The sequence below is a fragment of the Argopecten irradians genome, chromosome 14, assembly GCF_041381155.1.
Source record: "Argopecten irradians isolate NY chromosome 14, Ai_NY, whole genome shotgun sequence".
Lineage (NCBI taxonomy): Eukaryota > Metazoa > Mollusca > Bivalvia > Pectinida > Pectinidae > Argopecten > Argopecten irradians.
In genome coordinates this window covers 29,757,846-29,784,204 of record NC_091147.1, presented here as the reverse complement: position 1 = coordinate 29,784,204, position 26,359 = coordinate 29,757,846, and the positions used below count along the sequence as shown (strand labels likewise).

Sequence of the window (26,359 nt, the reverse complement as noted above, 5' to 3'; positions counted from 1 at the left end):
TTTAAGACCTTGTCAAACCATACAATGTTCCTTACATACATCAGCTTCACTGACAGTAGTTATTGTTCTTGGTATTGATAGCCATTATGCATATTCAAACCACAGGAAATTACATACTCTACTTAGCTTTTACTGTAAGGTAGTTAACATCAAGAACAACTGGCAATTAAATCATCATGAAGTACAACAAAAGACAATAAAAACATTGGGTTCTTCATCAGCTGCAGCCAGCCTAACCTACGGTGTCAAATCTACCTAGCCAGCCTAACCTACTGTGTCAAATCTACCTAGTCAGCCTAACCTACTGTGTCAACTCCATCTAGCCAGCCTGACTAACTGTGTCAATTCCGTCTAGCCAGCCTAACCTACTGTACCAACTCTGCCTAAACAGCCTGACTAACTGTGTCAACTCCATCTAGCCAGCCTGACTAACTGTGTCAATTCCGTCTAGCCAGCCTAACCTACTGTGTCAACTCCGTCTAGCCAGAATGACTAAATGTGACAACTCCATCTAGTCAGCCTAACCTACTGTGTCAACTCCATCTAGTCAGCCTACCCTACTGTGTCAACTCTACCTAGTCAGCCTAACCTACTGTGTCAACTCCATCTAGTCAGCATGACTAAATGTGTCAACTCCATATAGTCAGCATAACCTACTGTGTCAACTTTAAATAGCAAGCCTAACCTACTGTGTCAACTCTACCTAGTCAGCCTAACCTACTGTGTCAACTCCATCTAGTCAGTCTACCCTACTGTGTCAACTCTACCTAGTCAGCCTAACCTACTGTGTCAACTCTACCTAGTCAGCCTAACCTACTGTGTCAACTCTGCCTAAACAGTCTGACTAACTGTGTCAACTCCATCTAGCCAGCCTGACTAACTGTGTCAATTCCGTCTAGCCAGCCTAACCTACCGTGTCAACTCCGTCTAGCCAGAATGACTAACTGTGACAACTCCATCTAGTCAGCCTAACCTACTGTGTCAACTCCATCTAGTCAGCCTACCCTACTGTGTCAACTCTACCTAGTCAGCCTTACCTACTGTGTCAACTCCATCTAGTCAGCATGACTAAATGTGTCAACTCCATCTAGTCAGCATAAACTACTGTGTCAACTTTAAATAGCCAGCCTAACCTACTGTGTCAACTCTACCTAGTCAGCCTAACCTACTGTGTCAACTCCATCTAGTCAGTCTACCCTACTGTGTCAACTCTACCTAGTCAGCCTAACCTACTGTGTCAACTCCATCTAGTCAGCCTAACCTACTGTGTCAACTCTACCTAGTCAGCCTAACCTACTGTGTCAACTCCACCTAGCCAGCCTTACCTACTGTGTCAACTCTACCTAGCCAGCCTTACCTACTGTGTCAACTCCATCTAGTCAGCATGACAAAATAGTGTCAACTCCATATAGTCAGCATAACCTACTGTGTCAACTTTAAATAGCCAGCCTAACCTACTGTGTCAACTCCATATAGTCAGCCTAACCTACTGTGTCAACTTTACTTAGCCAGCCTAACCTACTGTGTCAACTCTACCTAGTCAGCCTAACCTACTGTGTCAACTCCATCTAGTCAGCCTAACCTACTGTGTCAACTCTACCTAGTCAGCCTAACCTACTGTGTCAACTCCATCTAGTCAGCCTACCCTACTGTGTCAACTCTACCTAGTCAGCCTAACCTACTGTGTCAACTCCATCTAGTCAGCCTAACCTACTGTGTCAACTTCACCTAGTCAGCCTAACCTACTGTGTCAACTCCATCTAGTCAGCCTAACCTACTGTGTCAACTCCATCTAGTCAGCCTGACTAACTGTGTCAACTCATTCTAGTCAGCCTGACTAACTGTGTCAACTCCATCTAGTCAGCCTTACCTTACCTAATGTGTCAACTCCATCTAGTCAGCCTACCCTACTGTGTCAACTCCATCTAGTCAGCCTGACTAACTGTGTCAACTCCATAGCTAGCCTAACCATCTGTGTCAACTCTAACTAGCCAGCCTAACCTACTGTGTCAACTTTACCTAGCCTGCCTAACCTACTGTGTCAACTCTACCTAGTCAGCCTAAGCTACTGTGTCAACTCCATCTAGTCAGCCTGACTAACTGTGTCAACTCTACCTAGCCAGCCTAACCTACTGTATCAACTCTGCCTAGCCAGCCTAATCTACTGTGTCAACTCCATCTAGTCAGCATAACCTTCTGTGTCAAATCCATCTAGTCAGCCTGACTAACTGTGTCAACTCTACCTAGCCAGCCTAACCTACTGTATCAACTCTGCCTAGCCAGCCTAACCTTCTGTGTCAAATCCATCTAGTCAGCCTGACTAACTGTGTCAACTCTACCTAGCCAGCCTAACCTACTGTGTCAACTCTACCTAGCCAGCCTAACCTACTGTGTCAACTCCATCTAGTCAGCCTAACCTTCTGTGTCAAATCCATCTAGTCAGCCTGACTAACTGTGTCAACTCTACCTAGCCAGCCTAACCTACTGTATCAACTCTGCCTAGCCAGCCTAACCTACTGTGTCAACTCCATCTAGTCAGCCTAACCTACTGTGTCAACTCCATCTAGTCAGCCTAACTAACTGTGTCAACTCTACCTAGCCAGCCTAACCTACTGTGTCAACTCCATCTAGTCAGCCTAACCTACTGTGTCAACTCCATCTAGTCAGCCTAACCTACTGTGTCAACTCCATCTAGTCAGCCTAACCTACTGTGTCAACTCTACCTAGTCAGCCTAACCTACTGTGTCAACTCCATCTAGTCAGCCTAACCTACTGTGTCAACTCCATCTAGTCAGCCTGACTAACTGTGTCAACTCCATCTAGTCAGCCTAACCTACTGTGTCAACTCCATCTAGTCAGCCTAACCTACTGTGTCAACTCCATCTAGTCAGCCTAACCTACTGTGTCAACTCCATCTAGTCAGCCTAACCTACTGTGTCAACTCTACCTAGTCAGCCTAACCTACTGTGTCAACTCCATCTAGTCAGCCTAACCTACTGTGTCAACTCTATCCTAGTCCAGCCTACACCTACTGTGTCAACTCTACCTAGCCAGCCTAACCTACTGTGTCAACTCCATCTAGTCAGCCTGACTAACTGTGTCAACTCATTCTAGTCAGCCTGACTAACTGTGTCAACTCTACCTAGCCAGCCTAACCTACTGTGTCAACTCCATCTAGCCAGCCTAACCTACTGTGTCAACTCCATCTAGTCAGCCTACCCTACTGTGTCAACTCTGCCAAGCCAGCCTAACTAACTGTGTCAACTCCATCTAGCAAGCCTAACCTACTGTGTAAACTCCATCTAGTCAGCCTAATATACTGTGTCAACTCACCCTTGTCATCATAATCTTCTGTGTCAACTCCATCTAGTCAGCCTGACTAACTGTGTCAAATCTACCTAGCCAGCTTAACCTACTGTGTCAACTCTGCCTAGCCAGCCTAACTAACTGTGTCAACTCCATCTAGCAAGCCTGACTAACTGTGTCAACTCCATCTAGTCGGCCTAACATACTGTGTCAACTCCATCTAGACAGCCTAAGCTACTGTGTCAACTCCATCTAGTCAGTCTGACTAACTGTGTCAACTCTACCTAGCCAGCCTAACCTACTGTGTCAACTCTAACTAGCCAGCCTAACCTACTGTGTCAACTCTTACCTAGCCAGCCTAACCTACTGTGTCAACTCTACCTAGCCAGCCTAAGCTACTGTGTCAACTCTATCTAGTCAGCCTGACTAACTGTGTCACCTCTACCTAGCCAGCCTAATCTACTGTGTCAACTTCACCTAGTCAGCATAAACTTCTGTGTCAAAAACATCTAGTCAGCCTGACTAACTGTGTCAACTCTACCTAGCCAGCCTAACCTACTGTATCAACTCTGCCTAGCCAGCCTAACCTACTGTGTCAACTCCATCTAGTCAGCCTAACCTACTGTGTCAACTCTAACTAGCCAGCCTAACCTACTGTGTCAACTCTACCTAGCCAGCCTAACCTACTGTGTCAACTCTGCCTAGCCAGCCTAACCTTCTGTGTCAAATCCATCTAGTCAGCCTGACTAACTGTGTCAACTCTACCTTGCCAGCGTAACCTACTGTATCAACTCTGCCTAGCCAGCCTAACCTACTGTGTCAAATCCATCTAGTCAGCCTAACTAACTGTGTCAACTCTACCTAGTCAGCCTAACCTACTGTGTCAACTCTACCTAGCCAGCCTAACCTACTGTGTCAACTCTAACTAGCCAGCCTAACCTACTGTGTCAACTTTACCTAGCCAGCCTAACCTACTGTGTCAACTCTACCTAGTCAGCCTAACCTACTGTGTCAACTCCATCTAGTCAGCCTACCCTACTGTGTCAACTCTAACTAGCCAGCCTAACCTACTGTGTCAACTTTACCTAGCCAGCCTAACCTACTGTGTCAACTCTACCTAGTCAGCCTAACCTACTGTGTCAACTCCATCTAGTCAGCCTACCCTACTGTGTCAACTCTACCTAGTCAGCCTAACCTACTGTGTCAACTCCATCTAGTCAGCCTGACCTACTGTGTCAACTCCATCTAGTCAGCCTAACCTACTGTGTCAACTCCATCTAGTCAGCCTAACCTACTGTGTCAACTCTATCTAGTCAGCCTAACCTACTGTGTCAACTCCATCTAGTCAGCATAACCTACTGTGTCAACTCCATCTAGTCAGCCTTACCTACTGTGTCAACTCTACCTAGCCAGCCTAACCTACTGTGTCAACTCTAACTAGCCAGCCTAACCTACTGTGTCAACTCTAGCCTAAACAGTCTGACTAACTGTGTCAACTCCATCTAGCCAGCCTGACTAACTGTGTCAATTCCGTCTAGCCAGCCTAACCTACCGTGTCAACTCCGTCTAGCCAGAATGACTAACTGTGACAACTCCATCTAGTCAGCCTAACCTACTGTGTCAACTCCATCTAGTCAGCCTAACCTACTGTGTCAACTCTACCTAGTCAGCCTTACCTACTGTGTCAACTCCATCTAGTCAGCATGACTAAATGTGTCAACTCCATCTAGTCAGCATAAACTACTGTGTCAACTTTAAATAGCCAGCCTAACCTACTGTGTCAACTCTACCTAGTCAGCCTAACCTACTGTGTCAACTCTACCTAGTCAGCCTAACCTACTGTGTCAACTCTAACTAGCCAGCCTAACCTACTGTGTCAACTTTACCTAGCCAGCCTAACCTACTGTGTCAACTCCATCTAGTCAGCCTAACCTACTGTGTCAACTCCATCTAGTCAGCCTAATCTACTGTGTCAACTCTACCTAGTCAGCCTAACCTACTGTGTCAACTCCATCTAGTCAGCCTTACCTACTGTGTCAACTCTACCTAGCCAGCCTTACCTACTGTGTCAACTCCATCTAGTCAGCATGACAAAATAGTGTCAACTCCATATAGTCAGCATAACCTACTGTGTCAACTTTAAATAGCCAGCCTAACCTACTGTGTCAACTCCATATAGTCAGCCTAACCTACTGTGTCAACTTTACTTAGCCAGCCTAACCTACTGTGTCAACTCTACCTAGTCAGCCTAACCTACTGTGTCAACTTTACCTAGCCAGCCTAACCTACTGTGTCAACTCTACCTAGTCAGCCTAACCTACTGTGTCAACTCCATCTAGTCAGCCTAACCTACTGTGTCAACTCTACCTAGTCAGCCTAACCTACTGTGTCAACTCTACCTAGTCAGCCTAACCTACTGTGTCAACTCCATCTAGTCAGCCTAAACCTACTGTGTCAACTGCTGTTCATCTAGTCAGCCTAACCTACTGTGTCAACTCCATCTAGTCAGCCTAACCTACTGTGTCAACTCCATCTAGTCAGCCTGACTACTGTGTCAACTCTACCTAGCCAGCCTAACCTACTGTGTCAACTCTGCCTAGTCAGCCTAACCTATTGTGTCAACTCCATCTAGTCAGTCTACCCTACTGTGTCAACTCTACCTAGTCAGCCTAACCTACTGTGTCAACTCCATCTAGCAAGCCTGACTAACTGTGTCAACTCTAACTAACCAGCCTAGCCTACTGTGTCAACTTTACCTAGCCAGCCTAACCTACTGTGTCAACTCTACCAAGTCAGCCTAACCTACTGTGTCAACTCCATCTAGTCAGCCTAATCTACTTGTCAACTCTACCTAGTCAGCCTAACCTACTGTGTCAACTCCATCTAGTCAGCCTGACCTACTGTGTCAACTCATTCTAGTCAGCCTGACTAACTGTGTCAACTCTACCTAGTCAGCCTAACCTACTGTGTCAACTCCATCTAGTCAGCCTAACCTACTGTGTCAACTCTACCTAGTCAGCCTAACCTACTGTGTCAACTCCATCTAGTCAGCCTAACCTACTGTGTCAACTCTACCTAGCCAGCCTAACCTACTGTGTCAACTCTACCTAGTCAGCCTAACCTACTGTGTCAACTCCATCTAGTCAGCCTACCCTACTGTGTCAACTCCATCTAGTCAGCCTGACTAACTGTGTCAACTCCATCTAGTCAGCCTAACCTACTGTGTCAACTCTATCTAGCCAGCCTAACCTACTGTGTCAACTCCATCTAGCCAGCCTAACCTACTGTGTCAACTCTAGCGCTAACCACGTGTCAGTCCTAAGCCAAATGACTAACTGTGTCAACTCCATCTAGTCAGCCTAACCTACTGTGTCAACTCCATCTAGTCAGCCTAACCCTACTGTGTCAACTCCACCTAGTCAGCCTTAAACTACTGTGTCAACTCCATCTAGTCAGCCTACTACTGTGTCAACTCCATCTAGTCAGCCTAAACTACTGTGTCAACTCTAAATAGCCAGCCTAACCTACTGTGTCAACTCTACCTAGTCAGCCTAACCTACTGTGTCAACTCCATCTAGTCAGCCTAACCCTACTGTGTCAACTCTAACTAGTCCAGCCTAACCTACTGTGTCAACTCCATACCTAGCCAGCCTAACCTACTGTGTCAACTCCTACTAAGTCAGCCTAACTACTGTGTCAACTCCACTAGCAGCCTAACCTACTGTGTCAACTCCACCTAGCCAGCCTAACCTACTGTGTCAACTCCACCATCTAGTCAGCCTAACCTACTGTGTCAACTCTATCTAGTCAGCCTACCTACTGTGTCAACTCCATACCTAGTCAGCCTGACCTAAATAGTGTCAACTCCATCTAGTCAGCCTAACCTACTGTGTCAACTCTTACCTAGCCAGCCTAACCTACTGTGTCAACTCCATCTAGTCAGCCTAACCTACTGTGTCAACTTTACTTAGCCAGCAGTAACCCTACTGTGTCAACTCTAACCTAGTCAGCCTAACCTACTGTGTCAACTCCATCTAAGTCTACCTACTGTGTCAACTCTACCTGTGTAACCTACTGTGTCAACTCCAACTAACCAGCCTAACCTACTGTGTCAACTCCACCTAGTCAGCCTAACCTACTGTGTCAACTCTACCATAGTCAGCCTAACCTACTGTGTCAACTCTAACTATCAGCCTAATCTACTGTGTCAACTCTACCTAGTCAGCCTAACTACTTGTGTCAACTCCATCTAGTCAGCCTGACTAACTGTGTCAACTCCATCTAGTCAGCCTAATCTACTGTGTCAACTCCATCTAGTCAGCCTTACCTACTACTGTGTCAACTCCATCTAGTCAGCCTAACCCTACTGTGTCAACTCCATCTAGTCAGCCTTGACTAACTGTGTCAACTCCATCTAGTCAGCCTAACCTACTGTGTCAACTCTACCTAGCCAGCCTAACCTACTGTGTCAACTCTACCTAGCCAGCCTGACTAACTGTGTCAACTCCAAGCTTAGCCTAGCCATCTGTGTCAACTCTAACTAGCCAGCCTAACCTACGGTGTGTGACAACTCCATCTAGTCAGCCTGACTAACTGTGTCAACTCTACCTAGCCAGCCTAACCTACTGTATCAACTCTGCCTAGCCAGCCTAACCTTCTGTGTCAAATCCATCTAGTCAGCCTGACTAACTGTGTCAACTCTACCTAGCCAGCCTAACCTACTGTGTCAACTCTACCTAGCCAGCCTAACCTACTGTGTCAACTCCATCTAGTCAGCATAACCTACTGTGTCAACTCCATCTAGTCAGCCTAACCTACTGTGTCAACTCTACCTAGTCAGCCTAACCTACTGTGTCAACTCCATACTAGTCAGCATGACTAAAATGTGTCAACTCCATATAGTCAGCATAACCTACTGTGTCAACTTTAAATAGCAAGCCTAACCTACTGTGTCAACTCTACCTAGTCAGCCTAACCTACTGTGTCAACTCCATCTAGTCAGCCTAACCTACTGTGTCAACTCTACCTAGTCAGCCTAACCTACTGTGTCAACTCCATCTAGTCAGCATGACAAAATAGTGTCAACTCCATATAGTCAGCATAACCTGTTCTTTAAATAGCCAGTAACTACTGTGTAACTCCATAGTCAGCCTAACCTACTGTGTCAACTCTACCTATAGTCAGCCTAACCTACTGTGTCAACTCTCTTTAACTAGTCAGCCTAACCTACTGTGTCAACTCTACCTAGTCAGCCTAACCTACTGTGTCAACTCCATCTAGTCAGCCTAACCTACTGTGTCAACTCTACCTAGTCAGCCTTACCTACTGTGTCAACTCTACCTAGCCAGCCTAACCTACTGTGTCAACTCCATCTAGTCAGCCTAACCTACTGTGTCAACTCCATCTAGTCAGCCTAATCTAACTGTGTCAACTCCATCTAGTCAGCCTAACCTACTGTGTCAACTCTCCATCTAGTCAGCCTGACTAACTGTGTCAACTCATCTAGTCAGTGACTGACTGTGTCAACTGTGTCAACTCCATCTAGTCAGCCTTACCTACTGTGTCAACTCCATCTAGTCAGCCTAGCCTACTGTGTCAACTCCATCCTAGTCAGCCTGACTAACTGTGTCAACTCCATCTAGTCAGCCTTACCTACTGTGTCAACTCCATCCTAGCCAGCCTAACCTACTGTGTCAACTCTACCTAGCCAGCCTAACCTAACTGTGTCAACTCTATAGCCAGCCTGAACTAACTGTGTCAAACTCCAACTAGCTAGCCTAACCACTGTGTCAACAACTGCTGAAACTCTACTGTATAACTCTACCAGCCTAACCTACTGTGTCAACTCCACCTAGTCAGCCTAACTAACTGTGTCAACTCTACCTAGTCCAGCCTAATCTACTGTGTCAACTCCATCTAGTCAGCCTGTGTCAAATCCATCTATCAGCCTGACTACTGTGTCAAACTCTACCTAGCCAGCCTAACCTACTGTGTCAACTTCATCTAGTCAGCAGCCTAACCTACTGTGTCAACTCCATCTAGTCAGCATACCTAACTGTGTCAACTCCACCTAGTCCAGCCTAACCTACTGTGTCAACTCTACCTAGCCAGCCTAACCTACTGTGTCAACTACCATCTAGCCAGCCTAACCTTCTGTGTCAAATCCATCTAGTCAGCCTGACTAACTGTGTCAACTCTACCTAGCCAGCGTAACCTACTGTATCAACTCTGCCTAGCCAGCCTAACCTACTGTGTCAACTCCATCTAGTCAGCATGACTAACTGTGTCAACTCTACCTAGCCAGCGTAACCTACTGTGTCAACTCTGCCTAGCCAGCCAAGTAACCTGCACTACTGTGTCAACTTCCTCCTAGTCAGCCTAACCTACTGTGTCAACTCCATCTAGTCAGCCTAACCTACTGTGTCAACTCTAACTAGCCAGCCTAACCTACTGTGTCAATTCTACCTAGCCCAGCCTAACCTACTGTGTCAACTCTAACTAGTCAGCCTAACCTACTGTGTCAACTCTAACCTAGCCAGCCTAACCTACTGTGTCAACTCTACCTAGTCAGCCTAACCTACTGTGTCAACTCCATCTAGTCAGCCTGACCTACTGTGGTCCAACTCCATCTAGTCAGCCTACCTACTGTGTCAAACTCCATCTAGTCGCATAACCTAACTGTGTCAACTCCATCTAGTCAGCCTAACTACTGTGTCAACTCCATCTAGTCAGCCTAACCATACTGGTATCAACTCCATCTAGTCAGCCTAACTACTGTGTCAACTCCATCCTAGTCAGCATAGACCTTCTGTGTCAACTCCATCTAGTCTAGTGTCAGCCTGACCTACTGTGTCAACTCTACCTAGCCAGCCTAACCTACTGTAACAACTCTGCGTAGCCAGCCTAACCTATGTGTCAAATCCATCTAGTCAGCCTGACTAACTGTGTCAACTCCATTCTAGTCAGCCTGACTAACTGTGTCAACTCTACCTAGCCAGCCTAACCTACTGTGTCAACTCTACTCTAGTCAGCCTACCTACTGTGTCAACCTTCTGCCAAGCCAGCCTAACTAACTGTGTCAACTCCATCTAGCAAGCCTAACCTACTGTGTCAAACTCCATCTAGTCAGTCTAAATACTGTGTCCAACTCACACCTTGTCATCATAATCTTCTGTGTCAACTCTACATCTAGTCAGCCTGACTAACTGTGTCAACTCCATCCTAGTCAGCTCTAACCTACTGTGTCAACTCTGCCTAGCCAGCCTAACTAACTGTGTCAACTCCATCTAGCAAGCCAGACTAAACTGTGTCAACTCTCATCTAGTCGGCATACTATAACTGTGTCAACTCATCTAGGACAGCCTAACTACTGTGTCAACTCCATCTAGTAAGTCTGACTAACTGTGTCAACTCTACCTAGCTAGCCTAACCTACTGTGGTCAACTCTAACTAGTCAGCCTGTAACCTACTGTGTCAAACTTTACCTAGCCTGCCTAACCTACTGTGTCAACTCTACCTAGTCAGCCTAAGCCTACTGTGTCAACTCTATCTAGTCAGCCTTGACTAAACTGTGTCAACTCTACCTAGTCAGCCATAATCTACTGTGTCAACTTCATCAAGTCAGCATGAACCTTCTGTGTCAAACTCCATCCTAGTCAGCCTGACTAACTGTGTCAACTCTATCTAGCCAAGCCTAACCTACTGTATCAACTCTACCTAGCCAGCCTAATCTACTGTGTTCAACTTCCATCTAGTCCCAGCATAACCTTCTGTGTCAAACTCCATCTAGTCAGACTGACTAGTGACCAACGACTACACTAGCCAGCCTAACCTACTGTATCAACTCTGTATCCAGCCTTACCCTTCTGTGTCAAATCCATCTAGTCCAGACTAACTTGTGTCAACTCTACCTTGCCAGCGTAACCCTACTGATGTCAACTCTGCCTAGTCATTCTAACCAAGCTGTGTCAACTCCCTCTCTGCCTGAGAGCACAACTCAAACTAACCAGCCTAACCTAGCTGTGTCAAGCTTTACTGCAGCCTAACTACTGTGTCAACACTACCAATCAGCCTAACCTACTGTTCCCAAACTCCAATCTAGTCAGCCTATCCTACTGTGTCAACTCTACCTAGTCAGCCCTAACCAACTGGGTCAACTCCATCTAGTCTACTGTGTCAACTCACCTAGCCAGCCTTACCTACTGTGTCAACTCCAATCTAGTCACATGACAAATAGTGTCAACTCCATATATTCAGCATACCAATGAGTTCCAACTTTAAATCAGCCTAAACCTACTGTGTCAACTCCCCATCTAGTCACCTTTACTTAGCCTAGCCTAACCTACTGTGTCAACTCTACCTAGTCAGCCTACCTACTGTGTCAACTCCATCTAGTCAGCCAACCTAAACTGTGTCAACTCTACCTAGTCAGCCTAACCTACTACTGTGTCAAAGCTCATCTAGTCCAGCCTTACCTACTGTGTCAACTCTACCTAGCCTCAGCCTTACCTACTGTGTCAACTCCATCTAGTCCAGCCTAAACCTACAGTGTCAACATCCATCTAGTCAGCCTAACCTACTGTGTCAACTTGCCATCTAGTCAAGCCTCCTAAATTGTGTCAACTCCATGTAGTCAATAACTAACTGTGTCAACTTTAATAGCAGCCTATAACCTACTGTGGTCAACTCTACCTAGTCAGCCTAACCTACTGTGTCAACACCATCATAGTCAGCCTACCCTACTGTGTCAACCTCCATCTAGTCAGCCTAACCTACTGTGTCAACTCTACCTAGTCACCCTAACCTACCTGTGTCAAACTTTGGCCTAAGCAGTCCTGACTCAACTGTGTCAACTCTATCTAGCCAGCCCTTGACTAACTGTGTGTCAACTCCATCTAGCCAGCCTAACTACATGTGTCAACCTCTACCTAGCCAAATGCCTAACTGTGTGTCAACTCTATCTAGTCAGCCTAACCTTCTGTGTCAAACTCCATCATAGTCAGCCCTAGATCTACTGTGTCAACTCTACCTAGTCAGCCTAACCTACTGTGTCAACTCCACTTGAGTCCCAGCATGGACTAACTGTGTCATCTCCATAGTCACCTAACCTACTGTGTCAACTCCAATCTAGTCAGCCTAACCAACTGTGTCAACTCCCACCTAGTCTGGCACTACTAACCTACTATGTGTCAACTAACTCCATATAGTCAGCCTCTACCCAACTGTGCTAACTGTGTCAACTCTAAACTAGCCAGCCTAACCTACTGTGTCACACTCTACCTAGCCAGCCTAACCTACTGTGTCAACATCCATCCATGCCTAGCCTGACATAAACTGTGTCAACTCCACCTAGTCAGCCTAACTACTGTGTCAACTCCCATCTAGTCAGCCTAACCTTCTTACTGTGTCAACTCTATCCTAGTCCAGCCTTAACCGTACTGTGTCAACTCTACCTAGCCAGCCTAACCTAACTGTGTCAACTCAAACTAACAACATGCCAGCCTAACCTACTGTGTCAACTCCGGCATCTAGCCAGCCTAACCCTAATCTGTGTCAACTCCTACCTAGTCAGCCTGAACCTACTGTGTCAACTCCATATAGTTCAGAGCCTAAACCTCTATGTCAACTCTCTACCTATGCCAGCCTAAACCTTAACTGTTGTCCCAACTCTTTCTAGTCCCAGCCTAACCATACTGTGTCAACTCCATCTAGTCAGTCTGCCCCTACTGACTAAACTGTGTCAATACTGGTCACTCTAGTCAGCACCTAACCTACTGTGTCAACTCTGAATCTAGCCAGCCTTAACCCTACTGTGTCCAACTCCACCTAGTCTTGCCTAACCGACTGTGTCTACTCTGTCTTAGTCAACCTAATCTACTGTGTCAACTCTACCTAGTCCCTAACCTACTGTGTCAACTCCATCTAGGTCAGGACTTAACTGTGTCAACATCCATCTAGTGCAAAAACTACTGTGTCCAACTCCCATCTAGTCAGCCTTACCTACTGTGTCAACTCTACCTATTCAGCCTAACCTAACTGTGTCAACTCCATCTAGTCCAGCCTAACCTAACTGTGTCAACTCTACTCTAGCCAGCCTAACCTACTGTGTCAACTGTAATCTAGCCAGCCTAAACCTACTGTGTCAACCATCTAGTCAAGCCTGCCTAACCTACTGTGTCAACTCTACATAAGCCATCCTAACCTACCGTTTCAACTCCTCAAGCAGAAAACTAGCAGTGACTGTAACTCCATCTAAGCCCCTGCCTGTGTCCAGCCTAGATCTAGTGTCACCTAACCCAACTGAGTCCACTCTACCTAGTCAGCATTACCTTCCTGTGTCAAATCCATCTAGTTCAGCATGACTAAAACTGTGTCAACTCCAACTATAGTCAGCAGCATAAACCTACTGTGTCAACTCAAATAGCCAGCCTAACCTACTGTCGTCAACTCCATCTAGTCAGCCTAACCTACTGTGTCCAACTCCAAACATAGTCAGCCTAACCTACTGTGTCAACTCTACAAACCACCTAACCTACTGTATCAACTCTGTCCTAGCCAGCCTAACCTTCTGTGTCAAATCTCCATCTAAGTCAGCCTGACTAACTGTGAGTCAACTCCATCTTGTCAGCCTAATCTCTGTGTAACTGTGTAGTCAGACCTAACCTACTATTCTGTCAACTCCTGGTTTCAAGTCTAGCCTAACCTACTGTGTCAACTCTACCTAGTCCAGAGGCCTAACCTACTGTTGTCAAAATCCCATCTAGTCAGTATGACTAACTGTGTCCAAACTCTAACATAGCCAGCATAACCAACTGTGTCAAATTCTACTAGCCAGCCTAACCTACTGTGTCCAACCTCTACCTAGTCTGCCTAACCTACTGTGTCAACTTTACTGTAGCCAGCCTAACCTACTGTTGTCAACTCTCGCTACCTAGTCAGCCTGACTCTACTTGTGTCAACTCTACTCTATCTAGTCAGCCTACGACCCTACTACTGTGTCAACACTACCTAGTCAGCATTCCTAACCTTCAAAACTGTGTCAACACTCCTATCTACTCCAATTCAGCCTGACTAACCTGTTGTCAACTCCATATAGTCAGCCGTAACCTAGCTGTGGTCAACTCTATAATAGTCAGCCAACCTAGCTGTTGTCAACTTCGCTCTAGTCAGCCTAACCTACTGTGTCAACTCCATCTAGTCCCGAGCCTACGACTAAACCAACTGTATCAACTCTGCCTATCCAGCCTGTTTTAACTCCTACTGTGCCAACTCTACTGATCAACATCAGCCTAAAACCTATACTGTGGTCAACTCCATCTCCAGTCAGCCATCAGTCAGCTAACCTATCTGTTGTCAACTCTACCATAGTCAGCCTAACCTAATGTATCAACTCTGCCATCTAGTCAGCTGCCTAACCTTCTGTGTCAAATCCATCTATACAGAGCCTGACTAACTGTGTCAACTCTACCTCTTGCCAGCTTAACCTACTGTGTCAACTCTTGCCTAGCCAGCCTAATCTACTGTGTCCAAAACTCCATCTAGTCAGCCATGACCGTACTGTGTCCAACTCCTAACTAGTCAGCCTAACGTAACTGTGTCAACTCCACCTATGCAAGCCTCACCTGACTTTATCAACACTCCTGACTATGTCAGCCTAACCTACTGTGTCAACTCCATCTAGTCAGCCTAAAACTACTGTGTCAACTCTACCTAGCCAGCCTAACCTACTGTCCTCTGTGTCAACTTTACCTAGCTAGCCTAACCTTTTCATACTGTGTCAACTCTAAGCTTGCCACCTAACCTACTACTGTGTCAACTTCTACCTAGTCAGCCTAACCTACTGTGACAAACTCTACCTAGTCAGCCTAACCTACTGTGTCAACTCCATCTAGTCAGCATGGACTAACTGTGTCAACTCTACCTAGCCAGCCTAACCTACTGGTGTCAACTTTCTTCTAGTCAGCATAACCTAACTGTGTCAATATCTATCTAGTCATGCCTGCCTAACTGTGTCAACTCCATCATAGTCCGAGCCTACTTACCTACTGTGTCAACTCTTGGCCTAGCCACACCTAATCTAACTGTGTCAACTCCATCTAGTCAGTCCACCTAACCTACTGTGTCAAATCCATCTAGTCATCCTGACAAACTGTGTCAACTCTATCTAGCCAGGCATAACCTACTGTTTCAACTCCATGCCTAGCCAGCCTAACCTACTGTGTCAAGCTCCATCTAGGCAGCCTAACTAACTGTGATCAACTCTTATCTAACACAGCCAGAATATACTAACTGTTTCAACCTCTAACCTGAGCCATCCTAATCCTACTGTGTCAAGCTTCTCATCTTAGTCAGCCTAACCTACTGTGTCAACTCCATCTAGTCAGCCTGACCTAACTGTGTCAACTCTACCTAGTCAGACTTGCCTAACCTACTGTATCAACTCCATCCTAGCCAGCCTTTACTACTGTGTCAACTTTACCTATAGCCAGCCTTACCTACTGTGGTCAACTCCACACATCTAGTCAGCCTGCACTGAACTGTGTCAACTCCATCTAGTCAGCCTAGGACCTACTGTGTCAACTCATTAGTAAAAATACCAGACCTAACCAAACTGTGTCAGCCTAACTACAAACTTCTACCTGCCAGCCTAACCTCTGTTGTCAACTCTACCTAAGTCAGCCTAACCTACTGTGTCAACTCCATCTACCAAGTCAGCCCTAACCTACTGTGTCAACTCCATCTATAGTCATGCCTAACTCTACTGTGACAACTCCATCTAGTCCAGCTCTTACCTACTGTGTCAACAACTATACTAGGCCAAGCCTAACCTGACTGTGTCAACTCCAGCCTACACAGCCATACACCTACTGTGTCAACTTCCACCTAGCCAGCAGTAACCTACTGTGTCAACTCTAAATACCAGCCTAACCTACTGTGTTCAACTCTCTTCCGTGTCAGCCTAACCTACTGTGTCAACTTTCCTCTAGTCAGCCTAACCTAACTACTGTGTCAACTCTACCTAGTTAGGTCTGTCAACCTACTGTGTCAACTCCATCTAGTCAGACCTTACTTTATCTGTGTCAACTCACATGCTAGTCAGCCTGACCTAACTGTTGTCAACTCCAATGTTAGTCCGAGCCTTCACCTTCTGGCTGTCAACTCTCCCATCTAGTCCACGCCTAACACTACTGTGTCAACTCTACCTAGTCCAGCCTAACCTCACTGGGTCAACTCCTATCTAGTCAGCCTAACTATTAGTATCAACTCCATCTAGGTCAGCCTAACCTACTGTGTCAACTTTATCTAGTCAGCCTGATAACTAACCTCCATCTATTCTAGTACAGAACTACGAACTGTTGTCAACTCCATCTAGTAGCAGCCTTACTAACTGTGTCAACTCCATCTATCAAAGCCTACAACTGGTTGTCAACTCTACCTAGGTGCAAGCACTATAACCTTTCTGTGTCAAAGTCCATCTAGTCAGCCTTACTAAACTGTGTCAACTCTATCTAGCCAGCTAAACCTACTGTGTCAAACTCTACCCTAGCCAGTCCTAACTATACTGTGTCAACTCCATCTAGTCATAAGCCTTCCTCTACTACCTAACCTACTGTGTCAACTCCATCTAGTCAGCCTGACCTAACTGTGTCAATCATCCATCTAGTAGCAGCCTGTACCATACTGTGTCAACTCTGCCTAACAGCCTGCCAAACCAACTGTGTCAACTCCATCCTAGCACAGGCCAGAATAACTACTGTCCAATTCAACTCCATATAGCCAGCCTAACCTACTGTGGTCAACTTACTCGTCTAGCCAGCCTGACCTAAATGTGTCAACTCTCCACCTAGTCAGCCTAACATACTGTGTCAAACTCCATCAAGTCAGTGCCTAACCCTACTGTGTCAACTCTACCTCTAGTCAGCCTAACCCTAACTGGTGTCAAACTCCTAAATAGTCAGCCGAACCTAACTGTGTCAACTTCATACCTAGCCAGCCTAACCTACTGTGTCAACTAACTACCTAACTAGCCTAGCCTAACCAACTCTGTGTCACCTTTCCTACCTAGTCATCCTAAAACCTACTTGTGGTCACACTCCATCTAGTCTTCCTTACCTACAGTGTGTCAACATCAACCCTGATGTCAGAGCCTTACCTACGCTGTGTCAACTCCATCCAAGTCAGCAATGACCTTAACTAGTGTTCAACTCCATCTAGTACAGCATAACCTACTGTGTCAACTTAATCTAGACAGCCTAACCCACAGTGGTCAACTCCATATATTCATCATAACCTACTGTTTCAACACCATACTTATACAGAAGCCTTACCTACAGTGTCAACTTCACCTAGTCAGCCTAACCACTGAGTCAACTCCATCTAGTCAGTCTATACCCTACTGTATCAATCTCTGCCTAGCCAGGCCCTAATCTACTGTGTCAACTCCTAGCACAACCATCCCTAACCTACTTGTGTCAACTTCACCTTAGCCAGCCTAACCTACTGTGTCAACACTACCTAGGTCCAGCCTAACCTACTGTTCCAACTCCATCTATTAACCTAATCCATCTGTGTCCAATATACCTAGTCCATAGCCTAACCTACTGTGTCAACTACACCATTCTAGTCAGCCTGACTAACTGTGTCAACATCATATCTATCCAGTCTAACCTACTGTTCTACTACATCTAGTCAGCCTACCATACTGATGTCAACACTGCCCAGCCATCCTAAATCAAACTTTGTCTAGTCCATCTAGCAACCCTAAAACCTACTGTGTAAACTCCATCTAGTCAGTCCTAAGTATACTGTGACTAACTCACCCTTGTCATCCATAATCTACTGTGTCAGAGCCAACTAGTCAGCCTGACATAAACTGTGTCAACTCTTACCTACCCAGCTTAACCTACTGTGTCAACTCTACCCTAGCCAGCAGAACTAACTGTGTCAATACATCCATCTAGCTATCCTGACACATCTTGATGTGAACTCCATCTAGTCCAGCCTAACATACTGTGTCAACTTACACCTAACCTTGCCTAAGCTACAGTGGTCACTCTACCTAGTCAAGCCTAAAGCTACTGTTTCAACTCCACTCGTCAGGCCATACTAAACAGTTCAACTCTACCTAGCCAGCCTAACCTACCTGAGTCAACTTCATCTAGTCAGCATGAACCCTTCTGTGTCACATCATCTAGTCAGCCTGTACTAACTTGTAACTCTACCTAGCCAGCATAACCTACTGTACTCAACTCTGCCTAGCCAGCCAATCTACTGTGTCAACTCCATCTAGTCAGTCATAAACTACTGTGTACAATTTTCCCCCAAAAACTAGTCCACCTGACTAACAGTGTCAACTCTACCTAGTCCATCCTAACCTACAGTAATCAACTCTGCGTACCAGCCTAACCTTCTTTCAAACATCTATTCAGCCTGACAAACTGTGTTCAACTCTACCTTGCCAGCGTAACCTACTGAATCAACTCCTGCCTAGCCAGCCTAACCCTACTGTCTCAACTACCATCTAGTCAGCCTAACCTAACTGTGTCAACTCCATCTACCTAGGTCAGCCTAAACTACTGTGTCAACTCCATATACCCCTTACCTACTGTCAGCCTGACTCTACTGTGTCAACTCCACCTAGTCCAGCCTAACCTACTGTGCAACTCAACTAGTCAGCATGAAACAAATCCCATCTAGTCAGCCTAACCTAGCCCTAGCTAAACCTAACTGTGTCAACTCTGTCTATCCAGCCTAACTAACTGTGTCAACCATCTAGTCAGCCCTAGACCCATAACTGTGTCAACTCCACCTAGTCAGCCTAACCTTGACTAACTGTAATCACTCTACACTAGCCACCCTACTCTCTACTAGACTGTATGAACTCCTGCCCACTGTGTCCACTCCATCTACTGTGTCAACCTTACTGTGTCAACTCCATCTAGTCAGCCCTCGCTAACTGTGTCACAATCCATAAAGTCAGCCAACCTCCTGATACTGTTCCCCCTATGTGGTCAACTCCCACTAACTGTGAATCAACCCTACTAGTCACCTCCCAACTCCAACACCCTGTAAACTGTGTCAACTCCATAGCTAGCCTGAACCACTGTGTCAACACCATCCAACCTAACCACCTGTTAATCATCCTCATGGAGTAAGTCTACTTCATTCCATAGTTCACCTCCTTACTGTGTCAAACTTTAACTACTTGCCATGCTCTAACAAGCCAGACCTAACCTCTTGTACTCATAACAGGCTGCATCACTTACCTCAGTGTCAAAACCTAGCCAGCTTAACTAACCTCCACCTCAAGCCCCCCAACCCCAGCCAAACCATCCTATTCACCCACCCCCAACCCTCTAGCACCTAGCCCACTAACCTACAGTCAACCAAACCCCCCTAACTCAACTATTACCTCCTCCACCAAGCAGGGCCAAACTTATGTCACACTCTAACTAAGCCCCCACCTAACCTACTGTGTCCAACTCCCTTCACCACTCTCCCATTCCCTACACTTAACACCTCACAACCCAACTCCATAATTTTAGACACCCCCAATTCTCTCTACCAGCAACTTATTTAGTGTCAACCTCTACTAGGCCCATCCAAACTCTACCTAAGCTCACCACTCCCTGCACCTATATTCCCCTTAATAATATCTTAATAATAACCACCAAAACAAAAAACCCAACTAGAGACAAGCCGTACACGCCACCTCAACCTATTGTGTCCCCAAACTCTTAGTCGTACTAAACTAAGACCTCTCACTAACTTACTGTATCAACTCTAGGCTAATCCATAGCCTAACCGCCACTAACATTCCACTCTATTCCATACCATCCATCTAGTCACACTACTAACTGTGTCAACATCAATCCCCCATCTAAACCCCCCACACACTACCATCTTGTCACCACTACTGTGTCAAAATCACCTAGCACTAACCATCACCATATCCCACCCCCTAACTAACTTGTCACTTATTCCCACTCCCCAGCACACCCCCAAACCTCTAATCCCCTAACCTAACCCTACCCAGATTACAAGAGCTCAATGAGGTCCCCACCCAGTCAGACACACCTTATCACTCAACGGTGTCTAATCCCCCTCCTCAACATCATCCTAACCTTTACTATGTCAACCCACTGGGACACAACTTCATCCACTCATCTAATCCCCCTACCACTACGCGACACCAAGCCTAACTTCACACTCAAACATTAAATCCTAGCCCCCTATCCAACCCTACTACCAAAATACCTTACCAGGCCCAATTCCCCCTACCTACTCTATCCACCCTACCACCCCACAAACTTACTCCAATCTCCATCACCATTCTCCCGTCCCCCTACTAACTTCATTCACTTACTCTAATCCACCTAACCTCCCTCCCAAATCATCCGACACTAACCGTTCATCTCTAATCCCCTAACATCCATCTCAATTCCCTCCTTCATTTATCACACCCTAATCATCCCTCATCTCTAATCCCACCAATAACTATCTCTCCCCTACTTAACTTATTACTAACTCTAATCCCCCCTACTGTATTACTACTCTCATCACTATTCTAATCCCCCACTCCATCCTCATATAATCCTACCTCTAACTATCCCCCTACTCAACTTCATTCACTAACTCTAATCCCCTATCCTACTTAACTTACTATCCCTATCCTCTACCCCCTAACTTCCTAACCAAATTTTATCATACACTTATCTCTAATCCATAACTTCCACTCATTCACTCAAAATCCCTACTAAACTTATCACTCATTCTAATCCCCATAAAAATAATCCGCCCATACTTAACCTCATTACTACCATTAAGACCATTCATAACTCTAATCCTCCCCCCATCCACTATACCTTATCCACCCAACCCCATTCTATCACCCTTACTATACACTCTAATCCCCATACTCATTCTGAACATCATTACCCTACTCCTAAATCCCCTACTGTACTTCACCTTACTATAACCATCTAACCCAACTATTCACTACTAACTCCCAGATCCTCATACTTCAACTAATACCCCCCTTACTCAACTTCATCTAATCCTTCTCACTTATAATCCCCCTACTTCAATTCCACTCATTCTAATACCCTACTAACTTAAACTCTACCTAGTCCTACTACTCTAACTTACCTCCATTTCAAACTCTACCACCCCTAAGTCTTACCTTCTTATCACGTAACTCTAATCCTAACTGAACCATCAAATCCCTACCCATCATATTCTATCCCCCCTACCTTACCTTCATTACTCATCTAATCCCCTACTTTCATCACTCTCTATCCCCATCCACATTCTAATCCCTAAACTTCCGCTTACTAACTCTACCCCTCTACTAACAATTTCACTAACCTCACAATTCCCTACTTAACATATCATACCTACCCCTTGTCACTTCACCTTTAACCTTACCACCTAACCCGCCCTAACTAACTTATGTACATCCACTCATTACTAAATCCCCTAAACAACAACATCACTTACATCTAATCCCCCCCCAACGCTAAGCTTCCCCACTCATTCTTTCAACACCACTCATTCAAAAAATTACACTAATCCCCCACTACTTCCTCCATAAATCCCTACTTAAACTATAATTCACCCTACTTAAATCTAATCCCCTAACAACCTAACAGAACTTGTATCACTCATTCTAATCCCCCCTACTTATACTTCATCCCCTCAACTCTCATCCCCCTACTCAACTTATTACTTAATCATCCACTAACTCTAATCCCCACTAAACTACTTCAATACTCATTACTAATCCCCCTATCACCTTATCAAACTCCCTCTAATCCCTACTTACATCCATCTATTCTAATCCCCACTAATAACTTATCCCTATCCGTACTCCACTTTATTACTAACTGCTAAAAACCCCTACTTACAACTCATAATCTACTTCCCCCCCCCCCCACTAAATTATCCCACTCTAATTCTAATCCATATCTAATCCACCGACCCTTACTCTATCAAAATAACTACCCTCATCTTAATCCCTCCTATCCACTACTTACACCAATCCCACCCTAATCCCCCCTTAACAATTTACAATCATAATCCCACTTCAACCAACACTCCCTAATCCCCCCTTAAGACTTTATCCACTCAATACTCTAATCCCCTACTAACCATCAATAGTATTCACCACATTTACTCATAATCCCCCCCTACTTATACTTACAATAACTCTAATACTACCTATTAATCTACTCATCTATCACACCGCCTCACCTTATTCCTTCTCTCTATACTCCCAATCCCTACCTATCATATTCCTCATTACTTAAGCTAATCCCCCTACCCTAAACTTCATCAATACTCTAATCCCCAGCTCCTAAAAAACTCATTCTAATCACTACTAACCTACTCATTTAAACCAAGCACAACCTTTTATACTCAACTAATCCCCTACTCAGCCACCTACCTTACAACTTACCCTACAATCTCTCACCATAATTAAATTAGCTTAAAATTCAACATATTCTAATCCCATAATACCTTCCTCCAACTTCATCCACGTAATAATTCTAACCCCCCCCTATGTACACCTTATTCACGTTATTACCCAAACCCTAATACCTTCATATTCACTTACTCTAATCCCCTAATTCAACAACTATAACCCTCATTCCTACTTACCTTTCACTACTCTAATCCCCATCAATTCATACTAACTTCCACCTTATTACACCTGGCTAACCTAATCAATCCACATACATTTAATCACCTTCATAATTCCCTACGTTAACCTTTCATCTCACTTATTCCCTAATCCCCTAACCTACTTATCACACTCAAAACCACTACTATTACTTATCACCCCATTATACCCCCATAATTACCTACTACCCACCCTAACATTACCAACAACCCCCCTACAACTTATTTACTAACTCTAATCCCCCTACTTAACTTATCAACATTACCAACTACTGCTAATCCCTACTACTATTCACTTACTAGTTGGGCTAACATCCCTAACTAACATTACTCCACTCTAATCCCTACTTAACTATCCACACTTACTTCATCCCCCTAACTACCTTATCACTCATTCTAATCCCCTAACTACTTAACTACAACTTACTCTAAAACCCCACTAACTTATTACAATTTAATCCCCTAACTTACTTATAACTTAACCTAATCCCTCACTTAACTTATTACTTACTCTAATCCCCTACTTTACCTTCATTCACTTACCTTAATCCCCCTAACTTATCTTATCCTCACCTCTCCTATCCCCCCTTAACTTCATTACTACCTAATCCCCCTAACTTACTCCATAACATCCAATAATTTCCTCACTACCCATAACATTATACTCCCCTATACTAACCTCCTAATCCCATAACACAACATTCACTCATTCTAATCCCCCTATCAACTTATCACTACCCATCTAATCCCCCTAACTACTTTATCACTCATTCAAATCCCCCTACTTAACTTATTCCATTACTTCTATCCTACTCTACCATCCCCCACTTAACTTATTTCACTAGCTCTAATCCCCAATACTTAATTCCACTCATTCAATCCCTAACTTACCATCAATCTTATTTACTAACTCAATCCCTACTTCTAAACTACCTTCATTACTCCCATCTTAATCCCCCTAACTACATTATTCCAAATCTAATAACCCTAACTTTCAACATCCCCCAATACTAAACTCCCCCTCTTAACTTATCACCACCTAATCACCCCCCCGCAAACTATTAATTACTCATTAACTAAAATCCCCCTACTCCAACTTCATCTACTACTCTAATCCCCTACCTTAACTCACTATCATCATTCATCTAATCCCCTACTTTCTAATTCCCATTACTCTAATCCCTTACTTAACTTATATTAATCTAATCCCCTACTTACTATTCATCCCCCAATCCCTACTTAACTTATTCACTAACTCTAAATCCCTCCACTAATCCCCAATTATCCCACCTCCACTAACATCCCATAACACTTACAAATCATTTACACCACTCCTCTTTGAACATATCACCCTTATCCCTATTTATACCTAATTTAACTTCATTACTAATCTAATCTCAACTACTTATCACTCATTATTCAAAATTTGACCCTATAACTTTCCCCTTAATCATAACTACCTAATTCCTAACTTCAATATTAATTACTTATTTCTAATCCCCACTTAAACTTACTTACTCCAATACCTAACTACCTTCACTCATTCCCCACTAACTCATCCCCCTAACTTCTAATCCTTCAATCCATATCACTCATTCTAATCCCTCACCTAACCTTATTCAATATTCTAATCCCCTACTTAACTATTACTTATCTAATTCCCAACTACCCCCCCCTAAAGCCACATAATCCCTTTACAATTCCTACACAAACTTATTCACTCATAATTCTAATACCTACTTAAATTTCATACTTAACTTCAATCCCCCTAAACTAACTTATTACCTCTAATCCCCTAATACCTTATCAATCCCAACTAATTCAATCCATAATTCACTTCATTTACTTACTCCATATAATCCCCCCTAACTTACCCTTTATCCACTCAATTCAACTAACTACTTATCCTCATTCCCCCTACTTACATTATTACTTCCACTCTCTAATCCCCCTATAATTTATTATTACTCATTTAGAATCATCCCAAACATACTTATCACTCATTCGTATCCCCTCAAACTTATTCCACTCATTCTAATTCCCCCTAACAACTTTCATTCATCACTCATACCTAATCCCTACTTAACTTATATACTTCCAATTCAACCCTACTTACCTTAATAATCATTATCTAATCCCCCATACTTAATTACTTACTATAATCCCCCTTCTCTAACTCATTCACTCATTACATCCTATCCCTACTCAAATTAATTATACTAACTTTAATATCCACCTTACTTAACTTATTCACTCATTATAATCCCCTACAACTTATTACTACTCCCCCTACTAAATACCTAATCCTACTTACTAACTTACACTTAACTCTAATCCCCATAACTACCTTCATCACTCATTCTAATTAACCCTACTCTAACTCATTACTCCTCCTCTAATCCCATAAAACTATATCCTTACTAATCATACAACTTCATCAATCATAAATCCCCTGACCAGTTTGTTATAATTTTACTCTATAATCCCCCCTACTTAACTTCATCACTTACTCTAATTCCCCCTAACTAGACTTATCACTCATTTCCAAATCCCCCATAATTCATCATCATCTAATCCCCCTAATCAACTTATTCACTTCATCTAATCCCCCTACATTAAATTATTCACTTATACTCTAATCCCCCATAATACCTTCATTCACTCATTAAATCCCCTCCTACTTATTGTGAACCTCATCCAATACTACCCAGTCCATCTCAAATTACTACTCCTGAACATCATTCAATACTATACTTCATCCCCCTAATGATCAACTTACTTCAATCCCCTACTAACTTCACACCACTTACACTAATCCCCACTCAACTTCATTCACTAAAACCCTAATACCACTAATTTTTCCATTACTAAACTCTAATCCCTACATTAAACTCATTACCTTTAACTACTACTACCATAACAATCACTAACATTCCCCATCTAACTATTCATATCACTCATTCCTCATCATTTCCTATGAAAATTGAGCAAAAAATGCTCATAAATGTGTTTTCCCTATATCAACTATAGTAAACTTGGACCCCCTCCCCGGGGGAAACGTGAGACCCCAGGGTCATATAATTCACAATTTTCATAAAACACCTCAAGACCTTTCCATCTATGAAGAGTATGTGATTCTATCATTTCCAGAATTTCAAAAGAAGATTTTTGAAGTTATAGCCTATTTGACCCCTTTTGACCCCGCCCCTAAGGCCCCTGGGGGTCAGTCATGGGAAATTGGTTAATAGGATTCAATGGCCATCTCATACTGATAATTCTGACAATATTTGACTCATTTCCTATTACAAATGATCAAATAATACTCAAAAATGTGTTTTCCCTATATAAACTATAGTAAACTTAACCCCCTCCC

The 26,359-nt window shown here is 44.1% G+C and overlaps 2 protein-coding genes across 3 annotated transcripts in view; both read right to left on the bottom strand.

Annotated features, from left to right (window-relative positions):
- The window catches only part of LOC138306865 (splicing factor 3A subunit 1-like), a 242,814-nt gene that overhangs the window by 7,943 nt on the left and 208,512 nt on the right, over positions 1 to 26,359 (bottom strand). The gene's annotated exons all lie outside the window — the stretch shown is intronic.
- The window catches only part of LOC138306860 (deoxyribodipyrimidine photo-lyase-like), a 247,001-nt gene that overhangs the window by 182,089 nt on the left and 38,553 nt on the right, over positions 1 to 26,359 (bottom strand). The gene's annotated exons all lie outside the window — the stretch shown is intronic.